This window comes from Peromyscus maniculatus, chromosome 2 (assembly GCF_049852395.1).
Source record: "Peromyscus maniculatus bairdii isolate BWxNUB_F1_BW_parent chromosome 2, HU_Pman_BW_mat_3.1, whole genome shotgun sequence".
Lineage (NCBI taxonomy): Eukaryota > Metazoa > Chordata > Mammalia > Rodentia > Cricetidae > Peromyscus > Peromyscus maniculatus.
The window spans coordinates 36,750,534-36,769,579 of record NC_134853.1 but is presented as its reverse complement, the minus strand read 5'-3'; the positions used below and the strand labels follow the sequence as shown (position 1 = coordinate 36,769,579).

The following is a 19,046-nucleotide window of genomic DNA, read 5'->3' as shown; positions in this document are numbered from 1 at the left end:
TGTGCTAGGAGGTGGGAGACTGAAGACCTCCATAGTAGAGGGGAAAGCAGTGTGTTCCTCCAGGATCTGCTTAGTCCCTTGGGAATGGGGCCAGAGAGTGCAGAGAGGGCACAGCAAAAGGTCTGAGCTGGGAATGACTTGTAGGAATGGAGGGAGAGGTCAAGATTTGTACTGATCCTACCAGCTTCAATGGTTGAAGTCACCTGGAGATTTGTTGGGAAATATTATTTTAAGGTGTGTTACCTTTGCTTATGTTGCATTTGTTTAACTCTGTGAAGCTGTGTTACTTTGCCTGTCTAAAATACTTGATGGTCTAATTAGGAACTGAACAGCCAATAGCGAGGCAGGAGAAAGGATAGATGGGGTTGGCAGGCAAAGAGAATAGATAGAAGGAGAAATCTGGGAGGGAAGAGGGAATAACCAGAAAAAGAGGAGGACATCAGGGGCTAACCACCCAGCTACACAGCAAGCCCTGGAGTAAGAAATAATGAAAGGTACACAGAAATAGAGAAAGGTAAAAGTCCAAAGGCAAAAGCTAGACAGGATAATTAAGTTAAGTAAAGCTGTCCAGAAACAATTTGGACATTTTATAATTAAGAATAAGCCTCTGTGTACAGTTTATCTGGGAGCTGAATGTTGGGTCCCCCAAAGAATCAGAAGAGAAAAACAACCAGCAGCACAGATTCCCATGGAAAGTTTGCTGGTGTTGGGGGCTAGGATAAGGCAATGAAGGAGGCAAGGAATGTTTGGCGGGAGACCTGTGTTGGATAACAGAGTAGAGAAGAGGGGAGTTCACAGCAGGTGGTCTGCTGTAGAGCAGGTGGTGAGTCTGCCTGATTGGATTTGAGGGAACTGAGGAAGAGGTGAAGACCTGCAGTCGGTCTCCTGTTAAGCTGGATGAAGCAGCCTGCGGGTTCCCATGACGTACCTGTTGGTTTGGGGGGCTAAGATAAGGCAATGAGTGGGACAAATACGTTTGGAGGGGAAGACCTATGCGATCCGCTGGATAAGGGAGCAGAGAGCCAGGGCAGGCTGCAGTAGTTTCTCTGTTGCAGAGCTGGTCAGGAGACAGGGGCATTGGAACTGGGAATGGGAAGGGAAGGGTGAAGATATGCAGTTTGCCTACCTGCTCCCTGGCTGAAGCTGAGATACTATGTTCTTGTTGTTTCACCTGCTTGTTTGTAGAGCTTTGTTACAGCAGCCCTGGCACATTAGTAAGTGTTTCTTCCCTGGTCCAGCAGCTGCTTATCTTCCTGAACTCATAAACTTCTGTCATCTTCAAAAATCACTGAGCTTCCTTCTACACAGGCACATCTCCTTCCAACCACTGCCAGAATTCTCCAACTTTTAAAAGCTCCTGTAATTGGATTCATCTGGATAATTCAGAATGGTCACGTCTATGGCTCCAGAGACTTGACCTGCCTGGGGCAACCACGAGATGAAGAAATGACAGGACAGGAAAGACGGGTCAGGCGCTCCAGTCTCTTGAGTGGAGAAGCCACAGCACTGGAAGCTCAGTGTGTGTAATATGCGTAGAGAAAGTTGAACACAGAGGTGAGATTGTTGCACACATCTGAACAGAGTGGGGATGGAGGTGGATTATTGCGTGTATCTGAACAAGGAGGTGGGGTTATTAGGTACAGAAAAACAAAGAGGCAGGGTTATTATCAGCTGAACAAGGAGGCTGGCTTAGCAAATCGCAACAGGAGCAGCCCCTGTAAGGGAGCAGTCTTCAGGCAATAAATACCCATGGGGGAAAAGCCATGGTAGACGATTTCTGCACACATTACCAATATCCTCACATGGATCAGAAGAAGGCTTTGCCATCCCTTTGATCCTCAGCCTGGGAAGGAAGGGAGGCTTTGCCATTCCCATGGATCTGAGGCTCTGGAATCACTGACATGGTAGATAATTCATATTAGACATAATAGCAGCTATCCCTTATTGAAAATGTATGAACTACCTTAATCTTAATGACTATTTTATTTGGTGGATTACTCTACCAAAATTTCCATAACAAAGTACCATAGCCTGGATGGCTTAAACAAAAATATGTATTACTTAAAATTTTAGACCTGAGGAGGTTCAGCATGAAGGCACTAATAGATGTGATACCAAGTAAGAGCCCACTCCATGGTTCCTGACTAGCTTCCTATGATGGTACCAATCTCAAACATGAGGGCGCCCCACACGTCAACCCAATCACCTCCCAAAGACCCGACATTATGATACCTTCATGACACCATCACACTGACTATCCATCATGTCAGTGTGGGAAAAGGGGAAGGGAGAACATGTACAAACATTCAGTTTACAGAGTGAAAATGATTAGAAAAGGTAAAAGTTTAATATTAAGCCGGGCAGTGGTGGCACACGCCTTTAATCCCAGCACTTGGGAGGCAGAGGCAGGCAGATCTCTGTGAGTTCGAGGCCAGCTTGGTCTCCAAAGTGAGTTCCAGGAAAGGCGCAAAGCTACACAGAGAAACCCTGTCTCAAAAAACCAAAAAAAAAAAAAAAAAGTTTAATATTAAATATCTTCTATTATACTTTATCTTATATATGTCTTGGACTTTTGCTTAATTCAAAAATAATACTTAAAGAATTAATATAGAAGCAGTACACAAATATGTATGTCAAGCATTTCATTTTAATATATAGACAGTATGTGGAGTACAAGGAGATTTCTAAACTTCCATTTCTTTCTCTATGCATCAGCACTATTCTTCATAGAAAATATGATTAAGTATGATTCAGGGCAGAGTGGAATTGTATTTTTCACAGCCTAAAAAGTTTTGTAAGATAACTTTGAAATGATTATTCAAGTGTAGCCTGTGGTGATATTTTATTTGTGCTGAAATGTGGTGATATTTTATTTGTGTGTTAATAAATAAAGCTTGCCTGGAGATCAGGGGGAAAAGGCCAGCCATTTTAAGTAAACAAAGAAGTCAGGTAGTACATGCCCTTAATCACTTAGCAGGCAGGATCTCTGTGTGTTCAAGGCCAAACTAGGGAACAGAGCCAAGTGTGGTGATAAACACCTTTAATCCCAAGATCAACCATAAAGTCCTGGAGGTCTATACAGACAGACAGAAAGTGACAGAGCTGTGTAGGAAGAGGAAGTTAGGTAGCTGGGCTAAGAGCCAATGAGAGAGCAGAAGAACAAGGCATATAATTCTGTGTAGACAGGAAATTGTTTGCTCTTTTTGGAAATTGAGGAGTTGGTGAGGTGAGGTTAGCTCATGTCTTTCCATATTTCTCTGATCTCTTTAAGGCTTTAACCCAAATTTCTGGCTCCATGTTTTTTATTTAATAAGACCATTTCGAAATTCATCTACAGTAGCCAGGTAATTTTTTCAGACATGGTGACATTCAGCCGCCTGGTGAGTTTAAAAACAACTATAACAACAACAACAACAAAAACCAGCAAAAGCAGCTAGAGATTTCATTTTGCTTGAAGATGCACCAAACTAGTGTCCTTTGAGTTTCTCGTTAAAGTAATTCCACATGAATTTGGAGAGGCCCTTGTACAGTTCAGGCTTAATCATTAGTGTCTTAAATACAACCCGAAATCACAGTTTCTCAAGCTAAGGCCTGCTACCAGAGAAAAATGCCCAGGTAATACTGGAGATGGTCCAGGCTGGAAGCTGGCCACCCCAAATGGAAGTTATACATGACTTCCATAGTACTGAGAGGATGAATGTCATATCTGAGCAGTGGCTGTGCCCAGACATAAGGACAGTTTGTGCTCAGTACACACACAGGAGATGCTGAGATTCCTAGGTGCTGTGAAGGAATTTTTTTCTCTTGTCCCATTTCTTCCTTTCTTTTCATTAGTTAACTGTGCCTTTGCATTATAGAACACAGAACTGAGGACTTTGCCTACAGATTGTGCCCTGGATCCCTGTTGTGAGAGGCAAAGGCTTAGTAAGAGTCAGTATTGTTTACACTTGGATTCTTCCACACTACAGAATGTTAATGACCTGTAAAAGGTATGGCTACCCTTCCACCATGGGTGCAGCCCGCAGACCACAAGACTGAGGGTTCCTAAGAGTGTGGCAGGGCTGGAGCTGAGATCCTGGTTCAGGGGCCCAAGGAATAGAGGACGGAGGGAATGAAGGAAAGAGTGGAGCAGAGCAGAGTGAAGAAAGCAGGCCACCTTGCTGTGGGATGGTCTGTATGTCAAATGTGTTGCTCTGATTGGTCAATAAATAAAACACTGGTTGGCCAGTAGCCAGACAGGAAGTATAGGCGGGACTAACAGAGAGGAGAATTGAGAGAACAGGAAGGCGGAAGGAGACGCTGTCAGCCACTGCCATAACAAGCAGCATGTGAAGATGCCGGTAAGCCATGAGCCACGTTGCAAGGTATAGATTTATAGAAATGGATTAATTTAAGATATAAGAACAGTTAGCAAGAAGCCTGGCATGGCCATACAATTTGTAAGCAATATAAGTCTCTGTGTTTACTTGGTTTGGTCTGAGCAGCTGTGGGACTGGCAGGTGACAGAGATATGTCCTGACTGTGGGCCAGGCAGGAAAACTCTAGCTACACCACCTAACCCATGAAGGGCATCCTAACAAAGGAGGGAATCGACATCACCACACTCCAGATAACAGGAGCACTCTGCCTGCTCATTTCCACTTGGGAGAGCACTTGGCTTTGGCCTGCCTCCCCTTCAGACACTGCAGAGAGTCACTGAGGAGGTAAATAAGCAATGTCCCTTACAAGCCTGCCCAAAAAGAGTGACCATGTGGTTTGACCTTTAAAATGTCACAAAAGACAAAGGAGCCCCATATATGATGAAAAATCTTCATTCTCATTGGGAGGAAAGAGCCCCACCCACAGTCATCTGCAAAAGAGGCTGCTGTACAGTTGATGATTTATGTTAAAAAGACACTTGATATTCAAGGAAAATGAACTGTGTTTAAGTGATAGAATCAACTACACAAATAAGAGACACATGTATTGCTTGTAGCTAAATATCACACAGGGTATACACTGCACCCCACAGTGTGGATGTAAATGTGGTGTGTTTCCTATTAGAAATGGAGTCAGGGCATTTGAGGTGGCCCTGTGGATATAAAAGATTTCCCACAGCAGGCTTGTGTTCTCTTCTGAAAAACCCACTGGCAATGTCTGCCTTTGCCTGGTGTCTGGAAATATAAAATTGGAAATGTTCCCACTAGATGCTCAGAGGCTAGGCTAGTGGTTAAATCATTCATGTTGAACATTTGCTTTCTCCTGGAAGCCTAGAGTTTGAACGTATCCCAGGCAAGACCAACACCTAGTATAAATATGGTCTCACACTCTCCCATGAGCCTCTCTGGTTGGCAGCAATTCATAGGTTTTTGTTTGTTTGTTCCTGGGGAACTGACACAGCTTATGAACCTCTATTGGAGAGGACCCAGGAGCTTGCCCTTGGCTTCTCCTGACTGTGCACCATGTATTTTTCACCTTGATGATTTTTCTGTCTCTTCTACCACGAACCAAAACTTCCATGTGTTCAACTGTATCCCAAATCTTAGGGAAATGCTCAAACCTGGAGTGTGTAGAGGGATCTCTATGGCCACCAGCCTCCTGGGGAGTTCTGCCTCTACCCCATGCAAGAACATCTTTGGATATAAGGGAATTGAAATCCACCTGCTGTGCAGACACTGCTCCATTGTACTTCTCAACTAAAACTGTGGCTCACCTCTGACAGCTCCTGGCATGCCAAGAGGTATGGATGGCTGCTGGCCATGCTGTCCTGGGTGAGCCGAAGCTGGCTGCTGTTCGCTAAGTATAAATACATGACTTAAGCTGATTCCAATAGCCTTTCTTCCCCATTTGGAGAGGGAGTTCTTTGAGAGAGAATTGGAAGTTGGAGACCTGAAGATATAAAGAGCATCTCCTTTGTGCATCTGCTGCACCAGACTGAGGAGCTCAGTTCCCATAACTTGTCTTTACATAGGTCTTCAGAACCCCAAGCCAGCTTATTCTCCACTTCACGGGACTGTCTCTTCTCTTCTTCTTACCATGACATGCATTACACAGTATTGAGCTTTCTGAAAAAACATTTCTCTTGCTATTGTGAGGGATGAGGGGCCATATCTAGGTTGTCCTTTTAATCTAAGTGCCTGCCAAGTTCAAATTAGGGACTAATCCAATACTTGTAGAATAAATGATTGAATAATTTCTATTCTCAGGCCAATTATGAGTAAACTCTTACAAAGACTTAGCCGTAAATAAACATTCCAAGATTTATATTGTTCTGTAGTTAATTTCCTACATCTACACCTATGTGTTTTGGCATTCGGTTTTTTAAAGATCAGATTGATAAAGAGTCTCTCTCTCTCTCTCTCTCTCTCTCTCTCTCTCTCTCTCTCTCTCTCTCTCTCTGTGTGTGTGTGTGTGTGTGTGTGTGTGTGTGTGTGTGTGTGTGTGTGTGCTAAAACTGGCTGGAGTCTAGCTCCAATGAACTTATACTGTGAGTGTGAGATATTCTAGAAGATATAGTCAAGGAAATCAACAGCAGAGATTTTTCAGCTTTTTACGTCTAGGTAAATAACTTTTTAAATAAGTGAAACAAAAAGAGGGATCTACTGGTGCAATGGTTAGCAGTAACTGTCAGCTGGATAGAACCTAGAATCACCTAAAAGATGGGCCTCTAGCCATCCTGGTGTCATCTTATCTTGTTCACACTGTTGTGAGAAAGCCCACCCATTGTAGTCACACCATGACCATGATCCTGGACTGAGCAGCAGTGGGCATTCACCATCTTTCCTTTCCCATGGTGGATGTAACAAACCAGCCGCTTCAAGCTCCTTTTGCCTTAATACCCCAATGATGATAGACTGCATCTTAGAACAATGAAACAAAGTAAGCCCTTTCTCCCGTAAGCTGCTTTTATGGGAGTATTTTATCACAGCAACATGCAAAGAAACCGAGATAGGAGCTGGAAAGATGGCTCAGTGTTGAAGAGCACCTTTCTGTTCTGTTCTCAGCACTCACACTGTGCTTCATAACCATCAATAATTCCAGTTCCAGAGTATCCAATACTTTCTTCTGACCTCCTCCAGCACCAGGCACACATGTGATGCACATACATACAGGCAAAAATTCATATGCATAAAATAAAAATTTTAAATATATTAAAAAACTAAGACAACAAGAGAACATAGAGATTTAGCATTTAAAGAGAAGAGAAGGTTAACCTTCAGTAAATTTCAGTTCACACTAGATAGTCTGGAATCCTTTTATATTCACTACATAGTTACATTAGGTGGTTGTTCAGTGGGCCAGGCTATATCCTGAAATCTATCATGAAAATGTGTCTCAGTTTTCTATCAATAAATGTGGGTGCTATCTACTGTGAAAACATCTCTTGGACCAATCAAACAGGAAGCACAGATCATTATCAATGTTGAGGGTCTCATCTGGTCTCCTTAAAAGGGCTGTCCTTTCAATCACATGGAAACCCAGAATCCTGGCTTCTAATCTGTCATCAGTGGAGTAGACCAACTGTGACTTATACAATCTTCCTTTGTAAACTTCTAACTTATAAATCCATTCATATCTTGTTGGACTTAGTTTTCTCTTGTGGTTTTATTTCTTCATTCAACATGTTTGTGATTCTTGCTATGACAGGAGGATGCCAATAAACAAGACACATACTCTGAGGAAGGATTTGACTTTTTCTCTGGTAGAAGACACAGAAGTAAATAGGTGGAACCTAGGAGGAAGAAGAAAGAAAGAAAGAAAGAAAGAAAGAAAGAAAGAAAGAAAGAAAGAAAGAAAGAAAGAAAGAAAGAAAGAAAGAAAGAAAGAAAGAAAGAACTGTGGTATTCTAAATCATGCCTTTTAGAGTTAGAGTGGCCAAAGCTCCCGCATGTACCAGGCACAAAAAGCTGCCCATCTTTCCATTATTGTTCCTCTCTCTTCTTAGCATAATATTTCTAATAATGTATCATGGTTTTTACAGTAATGGAAAGCAGCAAATTATACTTCAAATATAGGTAAAATTAAGTTAATTTATATTGTGATTGTTAATCTTGCTAAACAGTTGCTTAAATATTTGTTGATGGTGAGGGATTTGAATGAAAAGTCCTATCAGCAGATGCTAGGGACAACAACCAGGGACCTGACAGCAATTTGCCTTCTAGTATAATTAAATCTGATCTTCTATTCCAGAGATATAGCCAAATAATGCCTTCCTCTGCCACATTTAATGGTATATATCTCAGAGGTCCTATTTACCCTTATTGAGTTATTATTTTATTTATCAACATAACATTCCAATAATAATGAACACAATCAACTATAATTATGCAGGATTGTTTTTATGTGGTTTCAAAATTTTAGCTCCCATAAAATTGTGCAGTCAACATGTCAACAATAAGAACATTCAATGCCTTGTTTCAACTGAAATAAAATCTTTCATGAGAAATGGGAATATGTCGCTTTTTCCAATTTGCTTTTTTTCTCTACTACAAAAATATTTTTAAGATTGTCTCCACAAACTTAGAAATTTTATTTTATTTTTATTAGTATAAAATCAAATAGGAAGGAAAAACAGAGATCATCTCCCCTTCCATTCCTTGGTATTATATACTTTTCATTTTTTAAAGGTTTATTATATATGTTTTTAAATCTATGTATGTGGGAAGTGGTATGCACGTGAATAGAGGTACCTGTGGAGGCCAGGATCAAATGTGGGTATGCTGCCAGAGCAGGAGAGCTCTGAGCCATGTCTCTGGTCGTTACTTTATGCCAGCAGGCTGCTCTGTGTGTGGCTGGACTCTCCAGTAAGAGTCACTTTGTAATAGAAGAGTGAAAGTGAGGTGACCTTCCTAACTCATCTGGAAGAAGCTGACCTAGAGGAGACAGTGGACCTTGCCCCTCTAGTCTTCCTCAGTGTGCCTGCTCTGAGGAAAGCCCCACTGATGACACAGTAAAAGGCCAAACAGCCCTGGCCAGAAATGAAAGTGAGTAGAATGCTGATCTTGGACTTAGACTCAGAAAGTAGATTTCTTTTGCTTAACCAATTCCTATTACATTGTTATGTAACCCAAGAGGACTGTTGTAAATGTGATTTAGGGTCAGGTTTTGAAAGTTTCTCTGCAGCCAGGCAGTCTTTGGTGCTGACTTGTCTATTCCCAGGGTCCCATGGGCCACAAGGCCATGGCTTCTCCCTTGTTGCCTTCATTTCCCAACCCTAGTCTGATAGGTCCTAATGCTCTCTTCAAGGATTGGCGGGTCCTCTGCTCTTTTTGAAATTGCTTATTTTTAGCTGTCTGTTATACCTCTTTCTTTTTTTAAAGGGGATTATTTACTTATGCATGCATCCATTTCTCAAAAATGAGACTATTTTATAACGTTAATTATTTGTAAACTATTGTTTCTGATATAGATTATTAACTTTTTTTGTTTTTCTGTGATAACAACACTGGTAATTCCCCTAGCCAACATGAATCTATAGATGAAAGGGTAGAATGTCTAGGGCAAGAAGATGTAGCATGAAGTAACAAAGGTCTACCTCCATAAATGTCACAATATTATATATTTCTCCTAATAGTAAGTAATATGTTTATGGTTTGTAAAGACTTACAGGTAGAAGGCAGAAGAGGCCATGCGCAAACACTGCAGTGACTCAAATGTAGACGGTGATTCTCTGTAAACGTCCATTATCCTGAAGTGGAAAGTAGCTAAGGGAAACACGTTCAGGAAATGCATAGACAATGCATTGCTTTGCCTGAACTGGTAATCAGATTGATGAATATCCTGTCATCATAGAGCCTTCATCCAGTAACTGATGGAAGCAGATGCAGGGGTCCACGGCCAGGCACCAGGCTGAGCTCCAGGGTTCCAGTCAACGAGAGAGGAGGGATTCTATGAGCAAAGGACATTGAGATCATGATGAGGAAACATACAGAGATGGCCAGCCAAACTGGTGGGAACTCATGAACTGTGGACCATTAGCTGTGGAGCCTCCCATGGGACTGGATTAGGCCCTGTGCATAGTCTAGACAGTTGTTTAGTTTGAACTGTTTAGGGGGCCCCCTGACAGTGGGATTGGGACCCATCCCTGGTGGAAGAATGGGCTTTTTGGAGCCCAGTGCCTATGGTGAGATACCTTGCACAGCCTTGGTGCAGGGGGAGGGGCTTGGACCTGCCTCAGCTGAATGTACCAGGCCTTGCCTTGGAGGAGGTGGGAATGGGGGGTGGATTGGTGGGGGGCAGGAGGAGGGAGGAGGGAGGAGGGAGGAGAGGGGGATCTGTGGTTGGTATGTAAAATGAGTAGGAAATTTCTTAATAAGAAAAAAGGAAAAGAAAATGTATTGCTTAACTTATACTCTGCAATAGGAATGAGAAAACGGAACATGGTAAAATAAAACATTTTAGAGAGAGGAATAAGGCTGGAGCTCTGCACTCTTGGATTTGAACAACCGTGGGATAAAAATATTTCTTTTGAAAAGAAGTGTATGCCCTTTGACACATGTGGACCAATTCCTTGTCATTACTCCCTTCACATAAAAGAACATGTAGAGGTTGTATATGGATCCTTCACCAATGTGTGCAAGAAACAATATCATCACAGAGTTTGATAGCTGTGGGATTCTGGAACCAGTGGGAACAAGGACCACTTTATCAGGATAAGGTAAAAGGAATGTAGACTATCCTTAACTACTGGGGGGAGGTTCTCACAAATGTACTCATTATAAATATGTTTCAATTGAAGAAGCTTTCTCTGGAATTCCACTTGAAAACAGTCTATCAGTTACTGTTAACACTACTTGTTTATGTCCTGAATTTAAAGAAAGTTATTTATTTAAAACATTCTTATTCTCATTGTTATTTATTAACATTTTGTTCATGTTTCCTTTCCATACATACTCAGTACTGAAAGTATGATTGTCTTCACTGCCACAGAATCATTTTCATTTCTATTCAGGAGCCTCTATCACACACTTCTGTCAGCTTGGGAAGTCTGCTATTAATTTTTGTTGTAACAGAATCTAAAGCTTTGATCCAAAGACTAGACTCAGTCAAGTTGTCTCAATAAAGGGAGTAGGAGTATGGCTAATGCCTATGAGCTGCATCTCCTCTTAACTGCTTGCCACGGTTCTGCTGCTCCATGGGGGTGTGACTCAGCATCATCATGTCAGTCCAGTCCTCAGCCTGTGTCCAGTGTCCACTGCCTTCACCTGCATTTCCTGGTTTCTGCTTTACCACAACCTCACCTTCTACATCAGAACTTCTCAGGTCCCCATGAATGTCATGACCTTTCAGTTTCAAGGCTCAGTGCTGACGTTCCAATTTTGATTTGCCATGCTTGCTATCAAGTATCTGTATTTGCTTTCCCCAGCACATTGGCAGCTAACCCCAGATAACATCAGAGATTTGTTTCTGGTGTATTTGCCTTGACTACTATGGTGACAGGTAGGGATTCCATGGCATTTACAGTCAGTCCTTTCTCTTTAGGAGAGACTGGGAAAGATGATCTCACTGGGCATCTAATATAATCTAAAATGAGTCATGACTGACACCCTTGGAACAAGGACAGAAATTCTAAATAACTAACTCCATTAAGCATGGAGTTTCTATTTTCCAGGTCTTAAGGAAGCTAAGGAATTTTATGCATTACTCCAAGATTCTCTCATTCACATGCAAATACATGTCATACTAAAAGCAAGCCTCATGACCTGTTCCAAAACCAGTGTACATTAGGTATTCTTTCTGATTCTGTATGAGAGTTTGAGTCTTAGCAGAGAAGTGGGGAGGGCAAGCCTGTGCTCTTTGATCAATTATTATGTTCTTGGATTTCTAAGACTACTCAAATGCTGTAGTGTTTCCCTAAGTAACCGCATCACATACTTAAAGATGAATCATAGCAAGGTTTGTCTTATTTTGCTCCTTAATAATTTGTTTATTTGATATTAAATTTGATATAATAGTCCTTATACTTGATTTTTGTTTTAGAAGAAGGTTTGTTTTTATGTGTAGCTAAAAGTCAAAGAGAATTAATTATATTTAAACTGAAGAATGCTTGTTGTTAGCCTTTTATGCCAGTGGTCACTTCCTGGTTGCAGATGTATGGCCTACTCTTTGTCCTCCATCCTTGAAGGGAAACAGTGTGGGCAAAGGGTCCGACCATATAAGTTTAGAGTTCTCATCACCACTCCTTTGTAGTTTGAGTCTCTAGAACATAAGTCCAGAGGAGAGGAATTTAATTCTTGGAATTTATTAGTCTTCTTTCTGTTACTATAACAAATACCCAAGATAACAAATGTATGAAGAGGGCTTACTGTGCCTCAGGATTTAGAAGTTCCATTCTCTAAATAAGTGGGCCCATTAGGTGCTTTTAGGCTCTGATGGAAAAAGATGAGTAAAAGGGTCTAGAAGAAAGTTAGGATCCCACAGTCCCATTTAGTAGAATGCCTCCAGTAACCTAAGGTCCTCTCAATAGACCCTACTACCTCTTAAAAGTTCCATTAATTTACATCAGTGCTTTCAAAGTGTCCAGGCATATTTAATACATGGGCATTTGAGACACTTAATGCCCAAATCATAGCACAGACGTCTAGGAATTATTATTGCATAGAAGTTTTGAAAATCACAGCTGAACTTTGATAAATGAAACAGCCAGATTTCAACCGATGTAATATATGGCCCCTTTTATGTGTTACCCTAGGAAAGGCCCAATGTTAGGAGTAGAGAATGGCACAGTGTTTATAACCAGGTTGGGAACTGAAATATGGCTTACTTACAGAGAGTGAGCACCAAGGAATTTGAGAGATGAAGGACTTTTTTCTTATCTTGATTCTGGTGGCAGTCACATGACTGCAAGTGTTGAATATATACCAACAAAGTCAATTTTATTGTTGATTAAATGAGCAAATAATTAAAACCCTTAAAATGGATAAATATTACATCATTTATAACTATCAGCATATGAAAATGTTTAATAACCCATTTTCAATGCATAGTGCTGTGCAGTCAGCGGTAACATGGCTACTTTATCACTAGCCAGATGGTTTCATTTGTAGTACCCTCCTATGCCCTCAACACTGACCTACTTTTAAAGACAGAATCCAAAGTCCCTGCTGTTTAAGATAATGAACTAAAAACATCACCCGTCAGGGTACAAGTCCAGCTGCCAAGGAGCACGACTTTGGACTTGCCGGCAATGAGAGGATGATGCTGGAGTACTGTGGTTTTCCACTCAGGCACAGACTGAGTGCAGTGATTATCACTGGGAAAGTTGGCTGATGAGCGCTCAAAGGGAGCAAAGCAGTAATTGGTCAGAAGAACATTTTTTCAGAATAATAGAAGTGAGATGTTGATGAGCCTCACTGGTCCAGAGAGAATGGACCTTCCTGGGGAATGTTGACATTGGTTAGCCTGGAAGGTTCCAAAGTCCCTTGGCCATGGCACAGATAGCAGATGATGCTTTTGATGGGGACATTCACCCTTTTCCCGGGGAGACAGGTGTTGAGGTTTAGCATCTGAACTTCCAGCTCGAGAGCAAGCATTGTGCCATTCAGTGCACTTTCCCTGCCGTGTTCCCTACACAGTGCTCTGCAGAGCCAGCCTGGAACTTTCACATGCTGAGCTAAGTCACGTCTGCTTGACTTCTGACTCATCATGAATGACCTGGAGAAAAGGAAAGAGAAGGAATAGTCCTCATGTCTTGTTCCAACTCGGCTGCTCATGGCTATAATTCTTACAGGGAACCTAAATTTCTATCTTTCCTTCTTATCAAAAATTGAGGGAATCACCTCCCTCTCTTTTATTTTTTTAAGTATATTAAAAAGAAACAACTGTAAGCGTTAAACGGCATAGCTGGCAGTGCCGCTGCATTGTATCAAGATGGGATGAAGAAAATGCTAATTCCCCACCTCTGAGCACCCAAGCCATGTGCCACATTTGCAAAGCTCTATTTTATTCCTTGAACTTCTGCCCTAGGACTGCATACCACCTAGTGGGCCCTCTCTGGGCTCCCGGCAGGTCAATGGCCTGATGACACTTTGTACCATAACACTAACATTCAATGCTATCCATCTCTTGCTTGGAGTCTCTTTCATAATTCACTTTGCCTTCCCAGGGTCATATTCAAACTCTACATCATTTCATAAAGCCAACCTCTTTAAACACAGTAAAAGTGTCCTTATTTCCTTTCATTTAATATATTTGCTCAGAATCAGCATTATTTTTACTGTCAGAGCTTTCTGAATGTTCTCGGAAGTACTGGGTATATACAAAGTTAACAGGCATCCCAGCCCAGGCTTTGGATTTTGGACTTAAATTTCCATAATCTGTTTTCCCTACACCTTGTACAGAAGCATTTGTTCTAAAGAAAATCACAATTGTGGCTTAATATATTTTAAAGGCATTTTTACCCACCAAATTCAGAGTGAAGTATCAATCTTGTAATCCTAACTGTGATGATACAGTTTGAAAAGACACTTTCTTTTCAAAAATAAATGTATGTAGGCCCTTTAACAGAGCAGTTACATCTTACTGCCTAACACTGCGATCTCCTAACATACATAAATACATTTAGTAGACAGCACAAATGAACTACTTTATTATGCCTCAGTCAAAATATACAGCTCCTTATTATATTGCCTGAATAAAAACTTCTTTCATATTATGAAAGTTTTGAAGCATTTTTAAAATTTTTTCTTATGAATGTTTATTTCTTGAAGCATTTTTCAGATAAAATGAAGTTAAAAACACTTTTACCCTATATTTGGCAGTTGCATTAAATGAAACTGGCAGTGTTTATTAGCCCTCTGGCTCCCTTGGGATGGTCCTTTCTGAATTGTCATGATTTATGAGCAGAACATCACTCTGCTTTTCTGCTCTTCCCTGGCCATTCTTCAGCATTAGTACAAGCCTTTCCACAGTAGGACAGCTCAGCATCAGGTAGCCACATAAGGAAGATGTCCAGGATCCATGTGATATGCTGCAGCCCAGCCAAAGTAGGAAAAATGTTTACATAGAAGGAAGCTTTGACATCTCTTTTCAATTCCCTCTTACTATAGATTTAGGTATGATACATATTTAATAACTTCAGCTATGTGCCAAAGGAAAAAACCCCTTTAGAGGCACTTACAAATTCCAAACGTATCATCCTCTAGTTGCACATAGGTGGTGGGCATTACCAAGGCACAGTGGTCCTTACAATGAGTTTTACTTGGAGGGCTTTTTGGATGCCTGTTACCACAAGTACAAATTCCCTGGTGAGAAGCTGTTAAATGTTTGTGTTACCTCCTAAACACTGATTATTTAGGGGGAATGGTATACAATTTGATAATAAAAATAATTGCTTTTCCATTAAAAAATCATGTTCATCTTAGCTCATAAACTACCTTTCTAGAATATCATGCTTAGATTGATTTTCAAAGTAATCAAGTGAGTAAACACTAAATGAAACAAACTGAGTGTCTCTGAGAAACAGGTAGCACAGCCAAATTAGTAATGCAAGTGGGCAGTGGGTGAGTGGCTATGATAGAAAAGAGGGAACAAAGGGTGGGGAGAATTCACTCAAGCCTGACACCTCTGAGTGCATGATGCTGCAGTGTGTCCCTGAGGTCTCAGCCAGGCTGATGGCACATCGCCAAGTTCAGTAGAAAACAGGGGCTATCTTGTGGAAGCATTTTCTAGGAACACTTCCGGGCTGTGTGTCATTGGCACACCCAGTAAACTACAGCTATAAAACCAAAAGTGTACCTTACAGCAGGTTATGTCTTGGAATGGCACAACTCCATGACCTCTTCATGAGCACAGAAAGCTCACATACTATGTGGTGAATTAATCTATTTGAATTGACCTAAGACATTTAAGTATTGAACATGCACTTCATATATAGAGTACCAGAACATCTCTAAAAAAATCTTGCCATGATTGTCTTAGAGCAAACAAATTTTTGTCCAAAAATTTAAAATTATGTTTCAATATATGATGAACTGTAAGCTAAATAGATAAGTATATGGGTTTGAAGCACAGTCACTCTTGAATATTAACAGGACTACATTATATTTATTGGCTTTATATTACAGTGTGGGAGCAGGCCCATGTGCCTATGAGTGTACAATTGTTTTAATCTATAGTTTTATCATACTTAGTGTGTGGACTTGCAGGCAAATAACCATCATGATGTGAGTGATACAGGCACTCAATGTATGAATAAAGAAGAGAGGAACAGAGGAATCTTAGGTCATTTGAGGCAGATTGGCTATGGTGAGGAAGTAGGTCATGGTAAGAGGAAATCTCAAGTGAAACAACAAAAGAGTCAATGAGGGCACAGAGCAGAGCCCTTTCTGCTCCCGCTGAGCACAGCGGGGGTCTAGTCATTGTCCAAGGACATGCCTGAGGAAGCATGTCGTCAAGTTGGAGAAATGCTCGCAGTGTCAACCTAATGTGCACCAAGGGTCTAAGAACTACACTATTACCTCAGTCTGGAGATGGGAACCATCTCGGCATCTTCACAGGAGGTGGTGGTGATCCCATCCAGGAATGTCAGAGAAAGGAGACGGAAGAAATGATTAGCTGCATCACTGGACAGAGCTATCAACAAGGGCAAATTAAAAAGAAAAGAGGAATGTAAATATATCTTGGGATATCTTAACTTTTATACTAAGACTTGGTACATAATTTGACAAGTCAAACACTAACAAACATATTTTAGTTTCTTTTTTTACAGTTAACTCTGCTCCCACCGTCATAGAAATGAGAATGATATATAATATACACATGTGCTATGTGCCAGGCTAGGGACTGGATGTCTACTTTAAGAGGGCACTGGGTGGGCTTATTCCTGGTATATGCTCTATAATGTAGAAGAGAAATAGCCTTACCTGACAGAGCAAGTTCAAAGCAAAGCTGGAGACACTGTTCTTAGAGAATTGTACAAAGGTGAAGGGATGCCAAAGAAGAAACCATGATCCTCCTCGCAAAAATAAAATTAGGAGATTTGGTATGGAGAAAATCTAGCATGTTTCTTTTTAAGTCATGGGCTGTCTGTGTATAATTTAAGTTTCTCTTTGACTCATCTGTGGCCTAAGATCATGGTATAATGAAAATTGAGCTATTTAAAAAAAAATTTTGGACCAGGCAGTTTGAATTAAAAAGAAAATTTAAGCCAATATACAAAGTGAGATCTGATTTCATAAGCAGTATAGTTAAAAAAATTCTGTCATTTTTTGAGTGTGGAAGAAAAAAGTAACAATGAAAATGTCTCCGTGATGAAACATAAAATAACATTGTTAAGAGATTAAGTTGGACAAAAGAATTAAGCCTAGTAGTTACTCTTCTAAAAGAACATAAGGGAGATCTATGTATAAAATTAATGTTTTAATAAAGTTAAAATACAAACATAATGAATTTCAATCTAGTTTACCAAAATCAAACATATGATGGCAAGAAAAAAAATATAAACCAGAACAACAAAGGAGGCAGGCTATTCAATAGAAGGGGAAACATGCCAGATACCAGCTTTATTACCATATTCCAGTATTAGTAATGAAACCCGGGAAAGCTATTGGCTCAAATGTGATAGGGGTTGCCCTGTCTGTTGGTTTAATTTTACAAAATAACATCCTTTCCGATAATACACATTTAGTTTTCCAAATAACATTAACTAAATTACATGGTTTTCAGAGTTATCTTTAGTTTCTTATTAAATTAAAAATAGAAAGATCTATGGAAAGTATGATACACCAGATCAAGGGAATGAGTCCTTGAACGATTTGACTGTGGCCTGGAGTCAAGATAGAGATCTAGCTCTTTTCCCGGGTGTTCCATGTCACATGGCATGGCCCTGTGTACCAGCATTGCCTTTCATTTGATGTTAGTGGTGTGGTCTTTTGCTATTAGAATAACCTCAAAAATCAAGAGTTTAGTGTGAATGACACATTGGCAAGGCATTACTATCAGCTGTTTTATTTTAGTCTTACAGGCATTTTGTAACTTCCGTAGAGAATAGCTAAAACTTGGGAGTTCAATGAACTGAGTCTGGGTTGCTTTGAGTTATACCCAGTGGCTGCAGAAAACAGCAAAGCAATAGAGAGTCCAGACATAGGTCCCGGCTATCCCACAGGGCCTTGTCTTCTTCCCAGGACACAGGAGTCCCTTTCTTGTCACTGCTAGCATGACTGCCTTTGGAGGAAAAATACTAGGTCAGAAGGGACACGTTTCAGATGTATAAGCCTCCACTACCTTGAAGATGCTTTGCTACCATTAGAAGAAATTTAAGTTTCTTTGATGAAAGAAAAATGTAATTAGTAAGAAAAAAACTGCCTGCAAGTTTTACACCATCTCAGCATGTAACAACAATAGTGAAATGGGCAAGAGAAGAATGAAACTATCTCCTTGCTATGATAGTAGTTGCATGCTTTGGCACTGTTTAGATATGGGTAGAAGGAGAGGTCTGACTTCTCAGTGCTGTGAAGCTTCCATGCCATGGGCTTTATAAGTCTCCAGAATATTATCAGATATTCTGTTTGACCCTCCACAACTCTCCTCTTCTTGTGTCTTTGTTATAAATGCCCCAAGTGATGGGGAAATGTCAGAAAGACAAAGCTTCCAGAGATGTAACCAGTGTCACCTCCTTTCATTGACTGCCTAGAATTTCATTATAGCTCCCCTTTTACAGCAGGACCCCTCAAGCTTCAGCGCGATGAGAGCATGATACAGACACTAGGGTCCCACACTGTCTCAAATGAACTGGGTGCCAGAGAGCATCCATCCAGAGATTCCCTTAGCACCTGGGTGCCTGGTGACACATACCTGTTCTAGGCTCAGGATTTTATTCATATTCAGTCTTGCTGTATGTCCTCATGCTTTCCATGAATCCAAAATGGAAAAGTTGGGAGAAATATCCACATTTTTAGAGATGACCCTAAGAAAATACTGTGTGTATTTTCAGTCTTCCTAGGGAAATAAACCATGCCAAGGGATCTGCAAGAGATGGCAGGTATAATATCAGTCACCATTGGTGATCATCAGACAACCATGAAACCTAGAAAAGATGCCAAACCTGAACCAAAGCAAACTCTTCTTTT

At 40.7% G+C, this 19,046-nt stretch overlaps 1 pseudogene; it reads right to left on the bottom strand.

Moving 5' to 3' along the window:
• Positions 1 to 18,798, bottom strand: part of LOC121827169 (glyceraldehyde-3-phosphate dehydrogenase-like) — a 37,651-nt pseudogene extending 18,853 nt beyond the window's left edge.
• Between the last annotated feature and the right edge of the window lie 248 nt (positions 18,799 to 19,046).